This window comes from Octopus bimaculoides, chromosome 20 (assembly GCF_046866305.1).
Source record: "Octopus bimaculoides isolate indiv1 chromosome 20, ASM4686630v1, whole genome shotgun sequence".
NCBI classification, from domain to species: Eukaryota; Metazoa; Mollusca; class Cephalopoda; order Octopoda; family Octopodidae; genus Octopus; species Octopus bimaculoides.
In genome coordinates, this window is record NC_142947.1 from 10,356,920 (window position 1) to 10,383,843 (window position 26,924).

The 26,924-nt window shown below is 35.8% G+C and overlaps 1 protein-coding gene across 18 annotated transcripts in view; it reads right to left on the bottom strand.

The window, feature by feature from the left end:
• The window catches only part of LOC106875384 (uncharacterized), a 425,794-nt gene that overhangs the window by 263,772 nt on the left and 135,098 nt on the right, over positions 1-26,924 (bottom strand). The window lies entirely within an intron of this gene.

A 26,924-nucleotide genomic window follows, 5' to 3' on the forward strand; every position in this document is an offset into this window, starting at 1 on the left:
AATAAAAGAGGGTGTATTTCAATAAAACTACATAAAGAAAAGTGTTAAATATACGTGCCGGAAGGAAACTAAGATGGGATTGCCAAGGTTGGAATGCTTTTGATCATAGATCATCTCAAATCAGAGCTGGACTCACACTGAAATAGCATCTAACAACAAAACCGTCATGTTCACTTGAAAGTTAGTTTAGTTGCAGTTTGGTTACATGAATCTTCATGGTTACACATAGTACCAGAAACACAAATTATATTAAGTGTATAGAAGAGGCTGTTTGAGAGAATCTTGTCACAGAGTTTAACACTGATTCCTGATTTTGTTTTGGTGCCTTCTGCTGCAAGCTTTTCGAGTCTATGTTTCTAGGATGTCTGAGAATATCGAGATGTTCCAAACAAGGTAATAATGCTGCATCGGCTTATCGAACAATGAACAGAACACACATGGTTAGATAGAGAGTATATCGGAAACGTAGATCCTCATGTGCATGAATGGTGAGCATTTTGCTTGCCAATGATCGTGCAACAAGCAGAGACATGTTACGAAAGCTGGACATGCTTTCAGTTGACTGCACACACATCACACTGTCTGTTTGAAGTGTGAGGTTCATGTTCATGATCAGCGAATATGTAAAGTTAAGAGAGAATATGAACTCATGCATGTGTGCACATCCCTCCCCACCCCGCAGACACACGAACTCAAACACACAACAGGCTTTTAGCAGTTTCCATCAACTAATTATGAAGGTGTGTGACCTAGTGGTTAGGCCGTTGCACTCACGATTGCCAGATCGTGGGTTCGATTCTGACTGGGTGGCACATTGTGTTCTTGAGCAAGACACTTCATTTCACATTATTCTAGGTTGCTATGTCATGGAATTGAACCTGGAACCACGTGTTTTGCAAAGCAAACTTCTTAACCCACACAGCTATACATATTCTTGTATCTTTTACTGGTTTCATTCATTAGACTGCAGCCATGCTGGGGCAATGCCTTGAAGAACCCTCAGTTGAATGAATCAGCCCCAGTACTTAGTTTGTTTTCTTAAACCTGGTACTTAGTCTATCGATCACTTTTGCTGAACTGCTAAGTTACAAGGATATCAACACAAGTTATTAAATGGTGGTGGACAAACACACACACACACACAATGGGCTTCTTTCAGTTTCTTCTTACCAAATCCACTCAGAAGGCTTTGGTTGACCCAGGGTTATAGCAGAAAACAGTTGCCATGCAGTGGGACTGAACCAGGGACCATGTGGTTGGGAAGCAAACTTCTTACCACACAGCCACACTCTAATAATAATAATAATTAGAATAACACCATTTTTCTTTAAAATTCATCTACACAATTAGAATACGTTGATTTTGCTAACCGTTTAAATTGTATAGGAAACAAAAAAGATTTTTTTAAAGGAAATACTGAACTCTATTCAAAATTGAAACATAAAATCATTTTGTTTATGATAACAATTGACTTTTAATGGACTGTAAATTGTAGGTGTTGCTTAACAGCCAAAAAATATTAAACATATTGACTCATACATATTGAAAAATAACTGTTGAACGTGAGCATACACATACACAACCTATTATAATATGAGGAAGCCACAATATAAGCTAGATTAATTGCATAAAATGTTTTATAGAGAGTTGTACAAGGAAAAGAAATATTAGTTTCAAATTTTGGCACAAGACCAGCGATCTTGAGGGGAGGAGTAGGTTGATTCCACCAACTCCAATGTTTAGCTGGTACTTATTTTATCGACTCCGTAAGGATGAAAGGCTAAGTTGATCGTGGTAGAATTCGAAGTTAGGGTGTAAAGATGGACAAAATGCCATGAAGTATTTTTCCCAAAGTGTTAATGATTCTGCCAGCTCACCGTCTTACAAAGAAAAGAAATATTTTTTTTCTACTCTAGGCCTAAGGCCTGAAATTTTAAGGGAGGGGGGGGGGGCAGTTGATTAGATCAATTCCAGTACGCAACTGGTACTTAATTTGTTGACCCCCCAAAAAGGATGAAAGGCAAATTTGACCTTGGCAGAATTTGAACTCAGAATGTAAAGACAAATGAAATACCACTAAGCATTTCAGCCAGCATGCTAACTTTTCTGCCAGCTCACCACCTTAAAGAAAAGAAATGTATTCAAGTTTAGGTGAACAGGCTGGGGAATATTTTTTTTTCTCTTACAGACTCTGTTCAGATTACTAGGACTACTTCATAATAATAATAATAATAATAATAATAATAATAATAATAATAATAATAATAATAATTATTATTATTATTATTATTATTATTACCACTACTATTATTATTATCATTATTATTATTATTATTATTATTATTGCTATTATTATTTTTTGGCTGCTGTTGTTGCATTTGTTGCTGTCGTTTTTACTATTGCATTGCAATGGTATCATTATTATTATTATTATTATCATTATTATTATTACTATTATTATTATTACTTCTATGGCGTTATTGTTATGCGTATTATGTGTTAATATCCCGTGTCTGTTATCATGTTATCATGTGTTATTACTCCACGTATATAATTATAAATTATTTCGGTCGTTTTTGAAATGTATCAATTATATATTACAGCTTCAGTTACAATGTACTTTAGACTGTACTTTGCAAAAACACAATGACAAATTGAATTCAATGGATGTTTCCCCCCAAACAGCAACACCCCACAGAAAGGTAATTGATATGTATTATCCCCCCCTGTTATTACTATTTTATGTATTATGTATCAGCGACATTTTGAAAACATATCAATTTTTGTTGTGTCTTGGGCTGCAATGTACTTTATCGCTATATTTGCGGGAATAAAGCCAAGAAGGTGTGTTGTTGTCTCCTTTGCCTTGGTTTCTGAGTGATAGTCATAAGCAAGTGTCACCATCATGAGCCAATAAGGGAGCCTTGGTGCAGTCATTTGCTGTGCTAGAAATACCAACCTAATCTTCTTCAAATCACAGTCTACCATCTCAAAAATGGGAAGGTTACATGGGATAAGGCATTCCTGGAAATGCATTTGGACCAGGTTCTTGCTGGAACACTTTAGATTGTAAGTCTGCTTAGTCAGAGCTGACCTGGACTAAACAATTGATACAACATTCACCAACATAGATTTACAAACCAAGGATTGTGGTTTCTATTTCTTTTACTTGAATGCTTTTGAAGGATATTCAGAAGAGTAGCATTTATTCATGTATAATAAACACATTTCATGAAAAAATATGACTGTGTGATTCAAAAATGCTAACTTTACAGTAAATACACTGTTTTGATCTGTAATGGTGTAATCCCAAGATCACATCTGAATTTGTTTTAGTTTCTTTTAAGATAACTCTTTTACAATGTATTTTACACAGCAATTATAATAAATCAGACTAAACACCTTTTCTTTTTTTAAATTATTTCATATTTAAAAAAATCATTGTGTATCATTATACATGAGAATGTTCTCTCTAAGTTTTAGCAGAGAGTGCAAAAATCTCATTTTGTGCTGCTCTTTTCTCCTCCCTCTGAACTTTTTGTTTTCATTTGTTTCCTTTTAAACAAATAATGATTTCTTATTTTGTCACAAAACCAGAAATCTGCAGGGAAGGATTATGGTCCATTTAATCAACTTCAACCTCACTAATAGACCTGGTACTTATTTGATCTATTCTGGCATATGAGGAGCGAAACAGAAGTAAAATGATGATACAGATAAGAACAATGACAATGGTAACGATGTGTTTGTTACACAGTTGCTCGAGTCTCATTTTTTATTTTTTTTAAATCTGTGCATTTAATACAAATTACAGAAAGTATAGCAAAAAAAAATAAACAGAGATTTAGAATAAATATATGGAAAAAAAAATGAGAACAAAACTTATGAAATACTTAAAATAAGTGAACCAAGTGTTGTTTAGAGTTAGAACAATGATGGTACACCAGAATGATCTTAGGGGTGGGTGGGTGTGATGACTAAAACAAACTAACAAGAATCAGGAGAAAAACTAACTTATTCTTCCAATTAGATAAAAAAGAAATATTTCTTTTAAACAAATCATACAAACGCCTCATATTATTTATATATATATATCTATTGAGAAATAACAAATAGAAGAAAAATCTCTTTTTTTTTTTCTTTTGGCTCTTCTAAGAAAGGCACCTACCTATCCGAAAATATTGGTCTTTGATTTTTCTCATGGTACACACACACACACACTACCTTTACTTTTGCTTCCAGTTTCTACTAATGTCAATGCAGAACCATCACCAGGCAACTAATTCTAGTGACTATCCTCATAGAGCTGGGAAGCTCATTTACCATTCCAGAACATCTAACCATGTTTTACTACTATCTTCTTCATTAGTAACTCAATCAGTTTTCTTCATTCATTCATTTATTTATTTATTTATTTATTACCATTTTCTTATTTACTTCTGGTTAATGTCGTGTAACACATTTCTTTTTTTTTTTTTTTTCATTTTTTTTTTTTACTGGATATTTGCGATATAAATGTGAGTGTTGATGTATAGTGTTATTAGTCTCTAAGTATCATTTCTGCCGTGATTATAGCCATTGTTCTTTCAAGACAGACACATTGTAGAAAACATCAACTGTTATATTTGGAATAATAAGCATTTCGGTACCTATATACTTAATGAAAGTTACTGCAATACTTCATTATACTAGTGACATATATATATACATATATATATATATATATATATATATATATATATATATATATATATATATATATATATATATACATACATGTATGTTTTTGCCATTGTTTTACGTATTTTGTAAGTAACTTTATTCTCATTTTTTCCTTTCTTTTTATTTTTCCATTTGTTTATTTATTCTAACTTATCGTTTATTTTAATGTTATACCATCTACAATTTGTGCTTAATGTAAAGATAAAAGAAAACAAAAAAAACCACTGCACCACATAGGAGGAGGAGGAGGAGGACATAACCGTATGGCTGAGAAGCTTGCTTCCAAACCAAGTGGTCTTGGGTTCAGTCCCACTGTGTACTACCTTGGGCAAGTGTCTTCTCCAATAAGTGCAAGTCAACCGAGGTCTCATAAGTGGGTTTAATAAAATGGAAACTAAAAGAAATCTGCTCTGTGTGCATATATGTGTGTGTGTGTGTGTGTGTGTGTGTATACATATATAGGCACACATATTCAATCTCTCTCTCTCTCTCTCTCTCTCTATCTATCTATCTATCACACACACAGAGCTTCAGTTTCTGTCCACTAGGAAATACATTTTGCTGATGAAGTCTAACCAGACTGGAAAAAAAAACCTGTACAGAGTTGACACACTGCAGTAAAAGATCAGTCACTTTTCACTGCATTCTACATTCAACTGATCTCAACTATTTTAAATTTCCCACTTTTTAAAAAAATATTTTGTTCACTTTGTTCACTAAAATTAATCATTAACAGCGATATTTTCCCCTCTTTACTCCTGCTGTAAGTTTTAATTAATAGAAAATGTCTTGTTTCCCCTACATTGATCCATTAGCATTTGCTCTTTAGATACTAGTCACAGAGAATGTGACTGGTTTATCACACCTGAAAACAATCTCAGGAAATATGAAACTACAATATTCTAGACAAGTGGTTCTCTCAACCATTTTTCACCTTTATAGATCCTGTCCCTCTTTGACTCTTCTTATACTTGGCTAGACTCTCAAAGCCATTCAATGCTTAAAAAATCCTGTTATATTTTTATAATCAAATATTGCTATGAATTTATCATTAACTTGTTTCTGTCATTAGTCTGTGGCCATGCTGGGGCACCACCTTGAAGAATTTTAGTCGAATGAATTGACCCCAGGACTTTTTTTGTTTTAAAGTTTGGTATTTATCTTTAACATAGTTCTCAAGGAGAATCAGTGTGACACAAAGTGTGACAAGGCTGGCCCTTTCAAATACAGGTACTACTTATTTCTGCCAGCTGACCGGACTGGAGCCACGTGAAATAAAGTGTCTTGCTCAAGGACACAACTCGTGACTTTATGATCGTGAGCTGAGTGCCCTAACCACTAAGCCGTAAGCCTCCACAAGTAAAAGATATTAGCTAACCAAATATTCTGTCAAAAAATACCCCTCTCTACAAACATAACAAAAATAGCGGAACGGACATGGAACAAACAAACAAACAAACAAACAAACAACAGCATAGCATGGGAAGAGATAGAGAAGACAAAAATATTTCCATACTACCATCGCCACCTACTTACACCCCACCCTTAGCCATCTCCCTCGGACTGCTTATTTCTTAAAAAGAACGTCACAATATTTCATTAATAGGCATATTAGCAGGTTGAGTAACAGTCAAAGCTGTTAAATGTAATGCTATAAAACAATTACGGCAATACGCTGAATTAATAATAAATGTAGTCTTGCAGAGCTTCGTATCACAGTTCTGGAAAATCAGCCCAATTTGCCTGCTAGAAGACTAAAGAACTGTCAATCAATAATTAAATATAAGATAATCTATTTTTAAAGCCCACTTTTGTACTGACTATTCCTTTAATTATTGCATAAGTCATTCGAAATTCAACAGAAGAGTATGAGTCTGTCACAGACAGTGTTTTCCTACCAATATCATTGCGGTTTAACGTCCACTTTTCCACACCTGTATGGGTTAGAGAGAACTTGTTGATGCAAATATTACAGAACTTGTTATTTAGCTCCAACATCTACCTTGAGTAAGCAGATTTATCCTCTCTCAAAATGTGAGGCCTGGCATTTCCGTATGCTAGAAGTCATTATAATATATTACAGAACTTGCTGTTTGGCTCTCAAGTTTACCCTGATTAAGCAAATCTATTGTCAAAGCATCCTAACCGTAACCATCTTTTTTTGTATACCTAAGTGCAATGTGCCCATTTTAAAGACAAAATTTTCAAAAATTTATTCATTTATTGTCATTTATTTTTAAATACCACCAAGGCTGACTTAGTCCCTGGTCAGCCCCAACCAAGGAGAACCTATTATCTAAATTCCACCATCGAACATACCGTCTTTCTTTCAGGTATAGTGTATCTATGATTACACTATCCAATGTGTTCTATAAATTTTTGGTATGAGGTGGCAGATATTCGTAGCAGGTTGTAAGTCTCTTGTTAAATAACTGGTTCAGCCCAGTAATTCACAGGATCAAATGCTAACTGAATAAACAATATTCTTTCCTCTTACAAAAATTGGCTTCAATGTCTTGCTAAATTTGCTCTAAGACTAGGTCTTCCTCCTTTGTTCTTAATCCTTCCCTGTTCTTAAGCCTTCAAAGTGCTATTTAAAAAGGTATGAAATTTTGCACAATCTAATTTCATAGCTATTATAAATTAATGGTCTTGTGAGTAATTAAAACAATATTATTATTACTATTATTATTAGTTATAGTAGTAGCAGCAGCATTTTTTTTTTCTTCCTATCATAATCTACATCGTCCTCATCATCATCATCACTGATTCAGCCAGTCGTGTTCTCTACTCACTAACGAAGCCAGTCACTGATTCAATTATGCTAATACTCTATACAGACTCATTAGCACAATTTTTGTGTCACCTTGTCAAATTACAACAAAAGATCTTTTTGTGTTTGAAGCTCACACCGGGAACATTAGCAATTCCGTCAATCACATACAGAGACATCTACCTACAAGGGTCACTTCTAGTTTCCATGGCACTGAATACAATGCAACATTAACCTCTCCTTCAACAAAACAATACTTTTATTAAGACAGGTTACTGTCCAGAAAATTCTACGATCTACTTTACCTCAGTGAGGGGAATAGAAATGCATGAAAATAAACACAAAAAGAGTGAAACTACTAAGCAGCAAGCCAAGGCAACACTTTGTCCATTTTATCATTCCACCCTCATTGAAAGAGACTAAAACAGAAAAAAAAGAAAGAAAACGAAAAAAGAAACTACATTTAAATTAAGAATGATTGTGGAAGCAATTATAGTTCACAAAGTGGGGAAGTGAGAAGGCTTTGTTTCATAGACACCCCTATCCACTAGAACATTTCCTAATTTCTTTATTGCCCACAGGGGGCTACTAAACATAGAGGGAACAAACAAGGACGGACAAAGGGATTAAGTCGATTACATCGACCCCAGTGAGTAGCTGGTACTTAATTTATCGACCCCGAAAGGATGAAAGGTAAAGTTGACCTTGGCAGAATTTGAACTCAGAACACCAGTCCTCAGTCAAATCGTCCAACCCATGCTAGCATGGAAGGCGGATGTTAAACGATGATGATGATGATGAACGTAAAGACATGAAATACCGCTAAGCATTTCGCCCGGTGTGCTAACGATTCTGCCAGCTCACCGCTACTAGAACATTTTCATTAACCATTTAGCATTCAAACTGGCCATATTTGGCCTAAATATTCTACTTCCTGTATGTTTAAACTAGCCAGATTCAACCCCTTACACTGACCCTGCAATATCGTTCCTAAAGTAAAGAGAATCTTACAGCTATGAGAAAATGCACAGCTAATTCAAAAACCATATAAATTTTTTTTTAAATTACATTTGATAAGAGGATTCTGAATACTAAAAGGTTAACCTGTTGAGGCCTGAGAGTCTTCTGAATGGTCAGCTGTAGAAATGAGCTGTGATGTCACTGGTGCCAGGCTGTATCGGCCTTTGCCTTTCTCTTGGATAACATCAATGACATAGACTTATGCCTCAGAGGGTAATTTTCAAGATGCAATCTCAACTTTCATTCATGACCGAAGGGGGGGTCTTTACTCTTTTTTACCCTTTTACATTTGACAGAGTAATCTGAATGCTAAAGGGTTAATCAAAGCCAATGTCTTCCACTTGGCTCTTACTCAGCATGAAATTTCAACACTCATGTCTTGGCATGTATATATTACTCCTTCACATCCTCTCTCAACATTTCCTTCCTCTATTCAGGTCCCTGCTACATTTACAGACTGTATAAATTTATCTACATGTTTAACCTTTAACACACAGCATTTTCTCTAGAACTGTTTCCCCCTGTCACTGCCCTGTTACTACAAGGGAGAAAACTCATATGGTGAAAACTCGTACAGTGACCTAAAGGTTAATTTGAGCCCTGTTGCTAAAATGCTAAATCCAAGTACCCTTCTCTGTCAGTGAATTTAATATGTCTACGAAAAGTAAGATGCTGTTTGCAAATTGGAAGTGTTTTAGTAGCTCACTGATGAAGCTGATTCCACCACCTTTGCGGTCAATGTCCTGGTGTGTGTGCGTGTGTGTATGGTACATGTATATGTGTGTGTATGTATGTATATAATTGTGTACATACACATGCACACACAAGCATACTCATAATGCACACACACACACACAAATATACTCATGACACTCACACATACTCATCACACACACACACACACACACACACACACACACACACACACACAAATGTGCATGTATACATCTTGATTTAAAAGAATATTTAATTGCTGTCAAAAAAGGATCACATTGTTGAGAAATTTTAATTTCATAAACTTGGAAGAATTAATTAATTTCACAGAATTGGAATCACAAGTATTCTTTTCAAGTCACAGTTCTAAGACAACCACGATGTCAAGGGCCCAGAATGGTGAAGATGGTGGCGCTACAATGTGAGAGGAAGTGGGCAACCGGTTTCACTGAGAAGAAGAAAACTCAATTTTTAGAAATGAAGAGACAATTTCAAAGCAATTAAATTACACCTTGGAAAATTTGTAATAATGAGAAGAAAAAAATTATTTTTTCATTAATAAAATCTTGAAGGTTTCTTATTAAACTCATCATTATTATTATTACAATCATTGTTATTTGCAATAGTAACAGAAATGTTTGCTGCTGTTCTTTAGCCCTGGGTCACTTCATATTGAGCAAACCTATGATCAAAACACATAGCACCATCACTATCCATCCATCCTTCTTCTTCTTCTTCTTATTATTATTATTAAGGTAGCAAGCTGGCAGAATTGTTAGCACGCGGGGCAAAAGGCTTAGTGGCATTTTGTCTGTCTTTACATTCTGAGTTCAAATTCCGCTGAGGTCCACATTGCCGTTCATTCTCTCAGGGTCAATAAATAAAGTATCAGTGAAACACTGGGAGCTATGCATTTGGCTAGACCCCTGCTACAAACATTTATTGGGGGAAGTCTACTGCCACTATCTAGAAAGCTAAGTTGCCACAAAGAGCTTCTTCCTCGGGTCACGGTGTGCAGCAGCAGCAGCAGTGGTGGTGGTGGGACAACTAGTAGTAGTAGTAGCAGCAGCAGCAGCAGCAGATTGGAATTCTAAGTCTTTGAATTTTCTCCTGCCAAACTCTGGTCAACAAAACAACAACAACAACTCTGCAATTGAACTAGGAACAATCCACAAAAGCAAACATTTTTTTGAACCTCCTCTACCTGCCGATATAGATAAACCCTTTAGCATTTAAACCAGCCAAATTAACCCGGCCCAAATATTATACCTGCTTTATGCTCAAACTGGCCATATTCAGCCGCTAACACCTACCTTATGATGTCGTACTAAAATCAAACAAGCACATCATTGAAATCTCAATGCAAAAGGATAATGCATCAGTAATTCCAAACAATGTAAATAAATAAGACAGAATAATCTGAATGCCAATGGATTTGGATTAATATAGACATCGGCAGCTGTAAGTGAACAAACCTCCACTGAGGAGGTCAAATAAGGCTGAAATCATGTCCCAAAGAGGATTGCTCACTGCCCCTCCCCTCCTCAATAAGTTCAATGGATTGAAGCTTACAAGCTTACTACACATGTAAGACCCTATTAAGTAAAATAGATCCTTCCTTTCTTTCTTCTTCCATCCCATCCTTCTTTTGTTTGTTTGTTTGTTTCTTTCTTTACTCATTTCAGTCATTAGACTGCAGCCATGCTGGGGCACTGCCCTGAGGAATTTTTTACCGGACTAATTGACCCTATTACTCATTTTGAAGAATGGTACTTATTCTATCGGTCTCTTTTGCTGAACTGCGAAGCTATGGAGACGTAAACACATCATTACCAGTTGTCAATCAGTGTTGGGGGGACAAATACAGACATAAAGACACACACACATACATATAATATATATGACAAGCTTCTCTCAGTTTCCATCTACTAAATCCTCTCACCAGGGCATTAGTTGGCCCAAGACCATAGTAGAAGACACTTGCTCAAAGGGTCACGCAGCGGGACTGAACTCAGAACCATGTGGTTGGGAATCAAACTTCTTACCACACAGCCACGCCTGCATTTTATTATTTTTTTTCAAGGTTCTAGATATAGGGGTCAACTGTCAATTAGATCAGCCTTATTAGTGAGCTCGTTACTTATACAACATGAAGAAAAATATCATTATTAATCCTGTTGAACTGCCAACAGCTGGCTCCTTGGGAGTCTGGATGTGCCACAATCTTAGCAGCTAATTCAATTAATTCCTTCCAGGCATTCATTTAACTTGTTTGATAAAAATCTCCCCACGACCACCACAACCACCACCACTACCATCAACCGCTGCTTTTTTTTGCCTGATAGAATAAGGAAGATATTGAAAGAGCAGAGTGGGTGTCAACTGTCTCCACGACCAACCATCTGAACAAATTAAGTAAATAGGAATTATCTACATTAGAAAATATAGGGTGGATTTCAGAATAAGACAGGATGATGAAAAAGGAGAAGGGGCCTCGAGCAGGATAAGGATAAATGATGATGATGGCGATGATGGTGATGATGATGATGATGATGATGGCGATGATGATGATACTGATGATGATGATGAGGATGATGGTGGTGGTGGTGGTGATGATTATGATGATGATGATAATAATAATAATAAGAAGAAGAAGAAGAAGAAGAAGAACAACAACAATGACGATAGAATAAACAAACAAGACAGCTGGAAGTAATTAAGAATTGTTTTTTTTTTTGGTATTTTATACTCTTACTGGCTGTGTGTGTGTGTGTGTGTGTGTGTGCGTGTGTGTGTGTATGTGTGTGTGTGTGTATGTGTGTGTGTGTGTGTGTGTGTGTGTGTGTGTGTGTGTGTGTGTGTGTGTGTGTGTGTGTGTGTGTATTGGTTGAAATAGGAGAAATCTGCAGAAGCAAAATTTGAGGATGGTGGACAGAAGAATAGAAAAAAGAATTGGATGGAAGACAAAAGGAGGGTTGAAAATAATTTTGATATTCTTGTGTGTGGGGGGGGGGGGGGGGTCTTTTTGGGAATATATATCCGTTAAAATACTACCAATCGCTTGTTAACTCAAAACTGTATTAAATAACTTCTGACGGATGATGAAAGAGAAAAAAAAATAAAATTTATTCCAAGATTTTTTTTAAAAGCCATATCTTTTCTTTCATATATAGTTTTTTTTTTTTTTTTAATACTTTTTCAGTCCAATAAATGAAAAGAATAAAAATTTCTTTTCAGTCATTGGACTGTGGATATTCCCAGACACTGCCAGGAAAGGTTTTTGCTGTGCGTATGAGACCCAATATTTACTTAGTACTGTGAATGTAAATCCCCATAGGTTTATAAACATTTATGCAGGTCCATGCACATGCATGTAGCTGCAGCCGCTGACACCACTGCCACCACCACCATTTAATGTCCATTTTCTATTCTGGCATGTATCTGATTGATGGCTTGACAAGAACTGGCAAGGCCACGGGCTGCACCAGGTTTCATAATCTGTTTTGACTTGACTTTTATAGCTGAATGCCCTTCCTAACACCAATCTCTTTACAGAGTGTACTGGATGCTTTTTAAGTGGCATCAGCACCCACACTGATGCTTTTTAAAAGACATCTTGGTTTAAGGATCTCAATTCTGTTGTGGTGAATAGGTCTTCTTCTTGAGTACAGCAATACACCATAAACATACCCAAACACACAACAGGCTTCTGCACAGTTTCTACCAATCAATTTTGCTCACAAGGTACAGGTCAACCTTGAGGTTATAGCAGAAGACACTTGCCCGAGTTGACACACAGTAGGGCCAAAATCTAAACTACACGGCTGGTAGCAAACGGAATATTTTAATCACACATGGAAAGCATAGCAAGTGGATGTTTGATGATGGTGACAGTACTTAGACATTTTAATCAATTTTCAGAGAAAGAGACAAAATTAATTTCTCTGTATCTCTCCAATCTAACCAGAAAGAACACTGACAAAAATTAAGTGAGAATTTAAAAAAAAAATTTTTTTTTTTTAATATTGATATATATTCAGAACGTGAAGTTGAAAATGTTAACGATAAGAGCAATAAGATAAATATGATAATGATGTATATAATTGATTTCTAGAAATCAAAAAATACCAGTATTCTAGATACAGCAATCCCTTGACTATTGTGGGTGCTATGTTTCACCCCCGACCCAATAGATGAAAATCCATGAAGTAGAAACAGTACTGTACTGTATATTTTTTTTAAAATTATTTTTATAACTTGTATATATTTATTTTATTATTGTTGTTGGCACTCCGTCGCTTACGACGTGGAGGGTTCCAGTTGATCTGATCAACGGAACAGCCTGCTCGTGAAATTAACGTGCAAGTGGCTGAGCACTCCACAGACACGTGTACCCTTAACATAGTTCTCGGGGATATTCAGCGTGACAAGGCTGACCCTTTGAATTACAGGCACAACAGAAACAGGAAGAAAGAGTGAGAGAAAGTTGTGGTGAAAGAGTACAGCAGGGTTCGCCACCGTCCCCTGCCGGAGCCTCGTGGAGCTTTAGGTGTTTTCGCTCAATAAACACTCACAACGCCCGGTCTGGGAATCGAAACCGCGATCCTATGACCGCGAGTCCGCTGCCCGAACCACTGGGCCATCGCACCTCCATTATATTTTTTTTTTTTAATAAATACAAAACAACACAACAGAGGAATCGACGTATGCGATAGGTGAACCACAATATGGTGAGGCATTATTGTATATCAAGTTAAAAAAGAAAAACCTCAGGGCTTCTTTTACTGACAACACTAACCCACTTTGCTAACCTAACAGATTTCTCCCTCCCTGTTTTTCTAACAAAAATATTCTCATGAAATTGTTATTTATTTGCTTCTTCCTCACAAAGTACAGATGTCAGAAAACTACATTAAAACAAGAGGGCCATAAACTACCAATGTAAGGAGGGTAGCAGTAGCATATGATAATGTCATAAACTACCAATGCAAGGAAGGGCAACAGTAACATATTTAATACATTTAATGGACATTTCCCTTTGATGCTGCCCTCTGTCCCATCCTGGTCCAGTCAGTATTGGTGGCTCATAAAAATGTACCTCATAAAACTATTACTGTACTGCAAAGGCGACTGCAAAGTTTTAAGGTCCTGTTTGCAGACAGATGTATCAAGGGTTTAACACCATTCTATTCCAGCTCCAACAACACTAAACCAAACATTCATTTTTTTCCCATGCAAACCACCCCACACATCCAGTCTGTGAGTCTGCTAGTGAAAGAGCTCAGAACTAGGCTTAATATATCTTTTGTCTATAAAGCGCAGGCGTGGCTGTGTGGTAAGAAGCTTGCTTTCCCAACCACATGACTCCAGGTTCAGTCCTATGTGTGGTACCTTGGGCAGGTGTCTTCTACTATAGCCTAAGGCCAACCAAAGCCTTGTGAGTGGATTTGGCAGACAGAAACTGAAAGAAGCCCATCGTATGTGTGTATGTGTATATATATATATTGATGATGATGATGATGTATACATGAAATATGTGAACAATTTTTTGATACAATTCCAAATAATACTTAATCATAAAAATAGGAGTTTTTAGATGTTGGTTGGCTATAAGGGTTCCACCCTGAGTACAACAAGAATTAAAGCGGTCCATAGCAAAAAAAAAAAAAAAAAAAGGCTGAAAGCCAATTTTAAATTATAACCTTACCATCAAAATTTCATGCTGGTTTATGCTTATCCTTAGCACCAGCTTCATAATGACAAGTTTATTTTACATAATTCTTCATTATTTTCAAAGTTAAACCTAACAAAGGCAGCATATTTCAGCAGAAATATTAGTAACAAAAGGGTTAATACATCAACAAAATTCACAATATAAACCAATAATTTATTAATGTTTGTTAGCTTTAAATCTGAAAAAACAGATCAAGCTATTAAATGTTATGATGTTTAATGAACAAAATAATTAAGATACATAGGGAATTATTTTATGTGTGACTGTTTTTTTCTTTTATTGTGTTTGTATAACAGAAGCTAGTTTTTCATTGTTTGTATGTACAAAAAGTAGTTCCCAGAGACGTGCATAAAAAGAAAAAAAAATGCTATTTTTTCCACGCACACACACACAAGGAGTCTTATACACAAATAATCATGCTCATTTGCATGCACCTACATAACAGATAGTTACAAGCACAACCAAAGGCAGAAGAAAGAATAGCTCCCACCAAAGGATTATATATATAGATAAATGTATGTGTGTAAGTACTGTAAATGTTTTTGGTGACTCCGAAGCAATAAAACGGTAGAAGAACAATGGAATGTGAGGGGGGAACGTAAATGTTCGGTTTATTGAGGAAGCATTTAATGACACAGCTATAAAATCAGTTTTGCATTCAAGTGTGCGTGCACAGGGGGTGGATGGTGGTGGTGGTGGTAGTAGTAGTAGTAGTAGTAGTAGTAGTAGTAGTAGTAGTAGTAGTAGTAGTAGTAGTAGTAGTAGTATCAGCAGCAGCAAGCCAGAATAATCAGAATGGTAGCAAGAGCAGGATGGCGGCACAGGCAAGGCTTTGTGGTTAAGAGGCTCACTTCACAACCATGGAATTGGTTGTTCAAGGTCTGGTTCCATTGTACAGCACCTCTTGGGCAACCATGTGGTTGGGAAGCAAGCTTCTTACCACACAAACATGCCTGCGCCTATATCCATTCACAAGGCTTTGGTTGGCCCAAGGCTATAGCAGAAGACACTTGCCCAAGATTCCATGCAGTGGGACTGAACCAGGAAGCATGTGCTTGGGAAGGAAGCTTCTTACTACACAGCCACACCTATGCTTATATATGATAATTTTTTTTTTTTTTTAAATGAATCAAACAGTATATGAGACAGACAGACAGACAGGCTGGCAGGCAGACTGAACTCCAACATTTTTAAACCTAATGGTTCTGAATCTTTTGTCTGCCTTATGTAGACATTTTCAATGCATGGAACAATAATTAAATTGCAGTCTAGAAATAAATATATAATGAAAACCAAAAACGATAGCAGTAACTAATGAATGACTAATGGTGTATATATACACACCTCGTCACCACCACCACCTTCTATTTTTATTTTCTACACTATTAACCTCCACCACCATTGCCACTACCATCATGTGGTCCCTTAGCTAACCTGAAGCTTACCTCATGGTAGATGTCCCCCCACCCCCGCCTCAACTTCAGCACCTTACTAGTGTGGAGAACTGCTGTAGTCGTTGGCTAGTGACCTAAGGGTAGACATGTGACAGGTGAGCAATGAGGATGGACAGAGAGGGACTGCAGCAACAGCAACAACAACAACAGTAGCAACATTTACATTTATGACTAGACATGGGACAGACAATAGAAGCAATGTAGCTCATGAGAGGCAGACATAACTCAAGACACCAGAAGAGGAAGAAACAAAGAGAGGGAGGGAGGGAGAGGTAAAGAGGGGGGAGAGATTGAGCGTATGTGGGTGGGGGGGGGGAGGAAAAGAGAGAGCAGAGATGCAGGAATAAAAGAGAAAGAGGATGAAGTGTGTGTGTGTGTGTGTGTGTGTGTGTGTGTGTGTGTGTGTGTGTTTGGCACAACAAATAGAAAACTTAATAACATGTAGACCTTTTATATTTTGTTTCAGTCATTAGACTGTGGCCATGCTGGGGCATTCCCTTTCCTTCAACTAATCACACGGAAGCATTAAGGATGGGCTAAGTAACGGAGGAACAAGCAGAATTATTATAAGATAGAGTTCATTGGCTGAGAGGCATTTTATCTACAACAGCGGTTCTCAAAAAATTCTGTTATATTTTCATGAATATATATTATTAAAAGCCATATAAAAAAAAATTGTGAAAATATTTTTTGTATTGTAAAAATATAACCAGTTTTCTGCACAGAAGGTGTGGACCCCTTAGAGATCATATTGAACTCAGTTAAGAACCACAGACTTACAGGCTTTCTAGGGGTGACAAAACCCTTTGAATTGGGATTGGAGAAAATTTTGAATATTTTCTTTTGTTGCTATCATGCCTTCATCATAAATAGAAGCCACCAGATTATAAAATATGTTCCTTGCTAACTGTGTGCCTTTATGATCCAGGAAAACTTTTCTGATATTGGCAGTTATTCCTGTACTATGATGGCATTCAGTTATATATGGCTAATTATATGTACTCTGTAGGTCCCTAAAATTTTACTGATCCTTAGTCACTCTTATCCATTTTCAACAACCCTCCCCTTACACAGAGTTAGTTTCAAATACCTGCTAAGAGATTATATAAAACGATTTTGGAAGAGTGAATGTATTTTATTTGGGCTTTGCCATCTGAAGAAATTCACATAAGTGAGAAAAGCCCAGAGTAGTAATGGAATGAATTACCAGCTTCAAACAAACTCCATACGCATGGGGATTTTTTTTTTCTCTCTTATTTGGTACAGCCAAACGAGAGAGAGATGGAGAGTGTGTGTGTGTGTGTTTGCGTGCATGTGTAGCATATTTGAGGATTGGCATTTTATATTCTGGATTAGAGAGAAATACAAAAAGGAAAAATAGGAAACTTATGCAGCAACTCTTGGAAGTGAAATGTGCCTGACAAATATCCAAATGCCTCCCTACTTCTAGTGTTGTCTAGAAGGGTTCTTCAAAAATACTTCAGTTGCACAGGTTTTTTGAAGTGGCATTTTCAAAATATTTTCACTGCTGAAGCAGAAATAGCTGTAGTGGTGGCAATGGCGACAGCGATGGTTGATAGGGGGGAAAGGAAAAGAGGTGGGTGGTTTGCATGTATGTTTGATATTGTTGCTACGACGACAGCTGAAAGGGATGGTGGTGAAGAGGTGCTTCACAAGTAAAATGAAGAGCATGCAGGCTGGTTTCTTGAGGTAATAACCACAGTTTATCAAAATGATTTCTCTACGGAGCCAAAAACTTCCAAGACAAAAAAAAGGAGCTTCTAGGTCACCTTGATGGTATGTATACCAGGTTTCTTTCCCATGAGGAACCAAAACATTTTGTGGTATGAGCACAAGACCAAAGAGGAGATTTGTGGACACGTTCCAACCAGTGGCGTAATGGTGGTTGTTGTATTGGGTATGGCAGCACACCCAATGCCAACAAATTTCAAGCAGGGGTTTAACGAAAGTTTTCCTTTAATATTTGTGATTGAATTAACGAGCAAGGTTAATATTTATAATGAATTTGTCATTTGCACACCTAGCACACCTGAAATATATACCCTTGATTCCAACCATTTTTACAACTGCAGGTTAACTAACACAGGGTTGTTTTTTGCCAGCCAGTGCTACTATACTGAACAACAGACCATATTAAACTTGCTGCAGCAGTTTTAACCCTTTAGTATTCATACGTCAAAAGTAATACTTTTGTATTCACATTGCTTTGAATTAATCAGGCATTACCTTGTAGCTACGAGATTTTGATGAGGTAACTTAATTTTCCAGAATTATATTGTAGGGTTGGTGTGAGAAGACAGACCTGGCCACTTTGAACATAAAACAGCTGGAAAGTTTTGGCTGGACATGGTCAGTTTAAATACTGAAGGGTTAAATTCATTGGAGAGAATGCTCAGTCTGAACATTCATGTATTTTCACACATGTATATACATGCATATCTGCATGTACCTGTTTATTCCTTACTTATATATATATATACTGCATGTTATACACACACGCGCATGCACGCATACACACACACACACACACACACACCATACTTCATATACAATTATTTAGCTGTAAATTACTCTTGAAAACTGAGCTCTATTTGCACAGTGTGTCACACCAGACATAAATATATACATGTGGATATATATACATGTATGTATACACACACTTACACACACAAATGCATATATGCATACATATAAATACACACACACACACACACACACACACACACACATATATATATATATCATCATCATATATATATATATATATATATATATATATATAAAACTGTATATTATATTATATTATATACATCACTACTGATATAGTTTATCAAATCAACTGATAACACAGCGTTTTTCCAGATCTTACCTTTACTCTACCTACCCCCAGACACACACACACGCAAGCAAACAAAAAATAACTAAGTCAACAATAACAAAAAAAAAAGTGGCAGTTTATACAACATAACAACAGCCTTTTATGAAATACAGAACAATATTCCAAAGCTAATTTCTGAAAACTGCATACCTAAAAAACAAAACAAAAAAAAAAACATGCAGCTACTGCAAAAAAAAAATAAAAAAGACAACAGAGGACTGTTTAAAAAATAAAATAAGTAAATTTTAAAAAATAAAATAAAAAACAAAACAAAATCAATAGCAATGAATATCGGATATATGGCAGTTAGTTCTGTGATGGAGAGGATGTAGCTGTCAATATTGACAGAAAAGCTATAGAAGTCAATTGTTGATGCAAATATGGAACACCAACATCTCATTTGTGTGACAGTTGGTATTTAATAAATTGCCTCTTCTATACACGTATATATATATATATATATATATATATATATATATATATATATACATGTGTATATATATATAATAGCGAGTCTTGAATTCCCAGAATTCTTTTCACTTTTCATAGAACAATGTGATTTTGAATTTTGCGTTTATTGTTTGTTTTGGATATTTTTTTTTTGTCCTTCCCCCACCCCCATCCCCACCTGCTGCAGTTAATCAATACGTTACGTTTTTTTTTTCGTTTTTTTTTTTTTTTACAAAGGTGTAAAATAGATAAACTGCAATTTCACAGTTATTGTTCGTGTTGTTTGTTGTGAACGTGTGTGTGTGTGTGTGTGTGTGTGTGTGTGTGTGTGTGTGTAGGCAGGTAGGTACTGATAGGGAGGTCTGACGAAAAATAACAAAAAAAAACAAAACAAACAATATAATCAGTTGATTTGTTGAACTATTTCCACAATTTATATGTGTAGGTGTATGTGTATATATATTCATATACATATATATATATATATATATATATATATATATATATATATATATATATATATACACACACATTAACAGACATATATATATATATACATACATGCATATATACACACAGACATATATATATGCGTATATATATATATATATATATATATATATATATATATATATATATATATATAATGTATTATATACATAATGTGTGTGTGTGTATACAGACATACAAACTAGCAACAGTACCTGGTGTTGCCTGAGTGTCAAATATGTGGTAACATTTTTTTTTGTTTTCCTCAACAGGAATGACTTAGCTTATAGAATATTGTCTTTTTTTTTTAATGGGGGGGGGGGGGACTAAACATTCTCCTTTTTTTTCTATATAATCATACAATACATGTCTGAAGTTGAATTTTCCTAACTTTCTATACAAGGCGTGGACATTATGAGGCCGTGTCTATTGATAATTTTAATTTTCTTTTGAAACAAAAAGACAAAAAAAAAAAATCCATCTTGGGTATATTTTTATATTTTATTCTCTTGTCATTCTAAACACATAAAAGAGAAGCAATTCGAACCGAAATATCTCTTTTTTTTATATTTTTGTTGTCGCTGTTGCTGTCATCATCATCATCATCATTATAATAATCATCAACTGTCTGTTTACCATGCTGGCATGGGTTGGACGATTCCACAGGAGCTGACCAGCTGAAGTGCTGCTCAGGCTCCCTGTCTGTTTTGGCATGGTTTCTATGGCTGGATGTCAAAGTCTCTCACATTGACAATACTGAGGGCTTGGTGTCCAGGTGAAAAGATGTCTACCTTAGACTATCATGTGGACATACACTTAGCAGTTTCATTGCAGCACGTCCAAAACCATGTGGTTTGGGAAGCAAGCTTTTTACCACACAGCCACGCCTACGTCTATGTTTATTGAAAAAACAAGATGTCCAGGAATATCAAAGCATTTAGTAACAAAATAAATCAAGAACTGCATGAAGAGAATTTAAAAAAAGCTATAAAAAAAAGCATACAATAACTTCTTTTTTATTTTAACTAGTTGCAGCTCGAGCTGAGGCCATGCTGGAGTACCACTGTTTGTTTTGCTACACTTTCACTAAACCTCCTCCAATATGTGGCACATTTGGTGAATGACTGAGTTTGATCTTGCTGCCCTCATCTGCATTTCTTACTGTAAAGTAAGGTTCGTCCGGAACTCTTGACAGGAAATTTTTTTACAAAGAAACAGTTGCAAGAAGGCTTCTGTTATATATCTAAGCCCCTGTTTAACAAAAGATCTGATTCAATGCACCGTAAGCAGTATTTTCATGTGAATTTGGTCGTTAATGAAACCCTAAGTAATGTTCCCAGCAGTGTTGTCTTTAAAATGGCTAAAACATATCTTATCATGGAAACACAAACTCTTGTATTTCAATAGCTATATAATCATATGCAGACATCAAATGAGATGTAAACAAAACTAACTATATTTACTCCTAACTCGCTCTTATCTACAAGCACATTTCAGAATCTTGAATGCATACATAGATACGTACATATATATATATATATATATATATATATATATATACACACACACATATATATATATATAAGAGAGAAGTGGTGGGGAGGGAGATATTTATAGCTTGAAATTTCGTATCAATATCTCAATAGTTTATAGTTTAGAATAAATAAAAATGCACAGAATAAGCAAGAATAACAATCCAAAAATAGTTGGCCAACAAACAACCCTTGTTTAGTGCCTGAGCCATATATAATGCTATTCTTATTAGGACATCAAAGATATATTATTACACTAATGAATCCAATGTATGAACTAATTAGCAAAGGTACTGTGTAAGAAATTGACTGCAATTAATGGCTTAATTATTTACTCGTCAGAAGAATTTATCCGATACAATCAAACAACCAGAAAGTTCAACATTGAAAATGATTGAGTGATGTAGTTAATGTGTTACTGACCCAAAAGAATTTCACTTCTGACACTGAAATTGCCATTATACCTCGAGACAAAGAACATTACTTACGGTTCTTCAGGACATTTTTTTTTTCTTAATAAAATTATCATTATTATTTATTATTGAGAGTAGCACACACTATCAAAGTGACGCTGAGGTACAAATATACGAAGCCCAATATACCCATCATGATTACCTGTCTGATAACGGCACACAAGGCACATGCATCACAATCAAATGCGTGCGATATCAAGATAGACAGCGCATGGCTTTACAAGTGAGATCCAGTAAGAATATTCTTCAGGTCAAACAGCCCATCTTGCTCATTATTATCATTATTCCATGTCTAAAGCCACTGCTAGTCATTGCTATGTACCATTTGAATGGTTGGGAGTTTAGAAGTGTTATTAGTTTTAAAAATACTTTCTTTTTCCAATATATCATTTAAGTATCCTTTAAGGATTAATTCTATATCGATAAATCTCTATATAAATCGCCTAATCCTGTAAGAAACTTGAAGATTTTGACAAAATGTTTTTAATTCAGTACAAAAATCATAAAAGTATAAAACTTTTACATGAATTTTAAATGAAATTTGTTGATACAATACAATGATCATTAGTGTACACTGCAAAAGTGGTTTTTACTTTTATCATGTCACTTTCACCTGCCAAGATGGTTGAATACAGTTGAGCACATGTAGGGGTTTTCACATAAATTTCCTATCTCAGAGCTGGAAACTGCACAGCTCGCATTAGAAAGAGGATTCCAAAATATACCTTTATTCCTTCCATTCAAAGGATTTTGTAAGGGTCAACAAATTTGTGCTTTTTACTTTTATTACAATAATTACAATCTCTTCAAAGGCCTACAAGTATGCAGAGATTCTACATTCAAAATACATCAGTAAATTGCCCCACTCCAATTAATTTTCACCGTTGAGTAAAGAAAGCATTAACATCGAATATGTGATATTTTTACCTCTTCACAATCAATACTTCCTAATATCATTTAGCTGATGTATACAGATGGCTCTAAAATATCATTTTTATCCTAGTCCAAATACTCTACCAAATTCAATCTTACCATTATATTTGGAAATTGAAAGATGAAAAATGTAGAAAAATTCAGTTGATAAAAGGGGAAAAATAAACTCACATATACTACATATAGAAAGCCTTTTGACATGAAGATCTTTCCAAAATGAATCTAAACTTTTCTTTCCTGCCCAAAAGAATGCTTAGTTCCAGTTTTTAACACCAGGCAGCACTATCTGAATTGCAGTTTCATGCAGCTCCAGATTTGGAGAGTTAAAGGATTTTAAAACTCTTTGGCAAATCCATATCTTTTCAGTCAAAGGTTCACAAAGAGTTGTCTGAATATAGTTCTTGATATATCCGCACATGATCAAACATCTTAAATTGAAACCATGAAATGATAGCTGAACAGCCTAAGAATTCTATCTAATTCAGTTCAATAGGAATGTGAAGGCCACACTAGATGGATGATCCCCACCAGGATGCCAGTGTGTCATAGTGGATAGAGCCACTCACCCCGAATCTTGGCACTCATTGGGATGCTCTGGTATATCATAGTGGACAGCGCCACCGCTGATATTCCGCAAGACTTCGAGCGGCTGAGCAAAGAGCAAGGAGTAACCGTGTGGTAAGTAGCTTGCTTATCAACCACATGGTTCCGGGTTCAGTCCCACTGTGTGGCACTTTCTTGGACAAGTGTGTTCTGCTATAGCCTTGGGCTGACCAAAGCCTTATGAGTGGATTTGGTAGACGGAAACTGAAAGAAACCTGCCGTGTATATATATATATATATATATATATATATATATAAAATGTATGTATATGTTTGTGTGTCTGTGATTCTCCCCCCCCCCACTTCGCTTGACAACAGATGTTGGTCCGTAACTTGGCAGTCCAGCAAAAGAGACCGATAGAATAAGTACTAGGCTTACAAAGAATGAATTCTGGGGTCAATTTGTTCGACTAAAGCCGGTGCTCCAGCATGGCTGCAGTCAAATGACTGAAACAAGTAAAAGAGTAAAAGAGCATCATGGAAAAAAAAAGAATTTTAAAAAACCTTAAACCAAAAATAGTATGCAGTGTTACAATGGCCTTCACGCTTTTACATAAAGTATGACAATGTACAGCAAGGTTCTTCTAAAGAATAATATTGATTTGCAGAGATGAACGACATCTATCACTTTCAGTGTCTTCATACTTCATGAAGGAAAAATAAAATTCATTTTCCTTTCGCTCTCTTACAGCTAAACTGTAACGGAAAAAAAAACAAAAAACTATCAGGCAATACCAAAAATATAGAATAACCGATTCTAGTCTTTTACCATATAACTTATTCTTCCTCTTCTGTTGACATATCCCACCATTAATTATAGGATTTTTGTGATATTATTTTATCATTATGTCAATTTAATGCTGTCCAATGCCTAAGGGAGGGGAGGTGCAGCTTCTCTCACAGGAATGACGCAGCCATGGCGTTCACACCTTCGTACACAAGCAGTGATAAGACAGGAAAGAAGATGCGTTGTAAGTTCTCAATCACCGTCTCTGCTTGAAGAAGCTTGAGAGACATTGGTATCAATTGATTGAATTAACCCCAGTATTTGACTCACACAATGCAGAAGCACTGTGCTGGATGTAATCCTGGCAGTATGGTGATGATGTCCATGACAATGATGAAGAATGCTGCTGCTACTGATGATGATGATGATGAAAAAGAAGAAAATTATGCTTTCCACAATAAGAATAGCAATGGCTAGGACATCGGCACTGAGGACAGAAGAGACAACAATGGCTACTGCAATAATGAGAAGTACAACAAAGATGGCAATGATGACGAGGACAAAGACAGAAATCACTGAAGAACCATGAAAACAATGACAGCAGCCAATACCGAAGAGGATGACAATATCTCCAGCTAGATATGTCTGTGATTCTCAAGACTTGAAAGGTAGGCCATTTTTTAAAAATATTTAATTGCCCACGCCTCGTGTGCGATAAGAGTTTACTAAAGCAGACGTTGACCGCAGATATTCCACAAAAGCAGCAACAAAATGCGTTTTTCCAGTTCATAAATATACATATTATACAAGATTAGTTGAACTACAAGAAAAGACCATTCACTCGCTGTCAGTAATATCTGAAAAGCACAGAGAATATGTATTATATCAATACAGTGAATTTGGAGAACAATAGATATGTCATATATTCGCGATATAGATGTATCAGCTGGTGATAGGTAGAGATTATTATCTCTTCATAGTAGGAGATTTACAGGCTGAAAGGAAGAAGCAAATACACCAATTATGATGGATCATTAAGATATATGGCAGGTTACCGTATTTTTTTTTCTTTCTCCCCACTCCATTTATCTATCTATCTCAAACCAGCTAATTTAATTCCAGCAAAATAGAAATTGATGTTAGTTATAAGATTTATGGTCTTCATTTAATCCTGAACAAACCGGTTCTTTATAGAAAAGTCTATCTCTTTCACACTTCACATGTATGTCTAAAATATACGTCTCCCATCGACTCCTCTCTGCGGTGTTGGCCTCAGGCACCAGACCATGCGGAGCTCCCAAATTCCATTTCCGAGACCAGCTCAAGGCCACTTTCCTCCTCTACTCCATTGACCCAAATACTTGGGGCAGACATTCGCCCAGGACCACTCAAAGTGGTGGCATGTCATCATGGAGGGAACAGACCAAATGGAAAATAACAGGTATCAAAAGGCAAAGATCAGATGTCAAAGACTCAAAGAATGACTTACACATACCTGTTCCCTGCCAACCTTCCCCTGTGATAAATGCCTCCAGCTCTTCTATATTGCCCTTGGCCTAAACAGCCACTTCAGGCATCAAGAGGAGGAGGCTCACTCACTTGCTACAGATTATCTACTCAGGCACAAGTTAACACCGACAATGACAAGCCATTTAATCCTGAACAAACCAATTCTTTATAGAAAAGTCTACTCTCTTTTATTACCCATCATTGTTATTACGAAGTCAAGCTGACTGGAAATAATTTTTTTTTCTTTTTAAATATTATTCATGTGATTTTTTAAGCAACATTTTGCTTGTTTGTCAAAAGACCTTCACCCTTTAACATTCACATTATTTTATCAAAAATAATGCTTATTTATTCACATCGTTTTGAATTAATCTTGCATTATTTTGTAACTTTGAGAGAGTCTGGATGAAGTAACAGTTAATTTTTAGAATGATAATGTAGGATTGGTGGAATTTGAACTCAGAACATAAAGACAGGTGAAATACCGCTAAGCATTTTGCCCAGCGTGCTAACGTTTCTGTAGGAAACTATATTGCTGGGAAACAGGTGAGGGTTGGTGACAAAAAGGGCACCCAGTTGCAGAAAATCTGTCTCATGCAAGCATAGAAAAGTGGATGTTATATGATGATGATGACCACTACTTCAACTACGAGGCCAGAATGGTGAAACAGATATAATACTGAGAAGTTGTAACATTCTTTAACCTTTTAGCATTTCAGCCAAAATATTTTATATGCATGATCCGGCATTTCATACCTACCCTACAATGTCATTCTAAAAACAGACTATCACATTACTGAAATGTTGAGAATATGAGATAATGCATGATTAATTGAAAACAATGTGAATGTATAGATAGGCATTAGAGTAATCTGAATGCCACAGGCTAAAT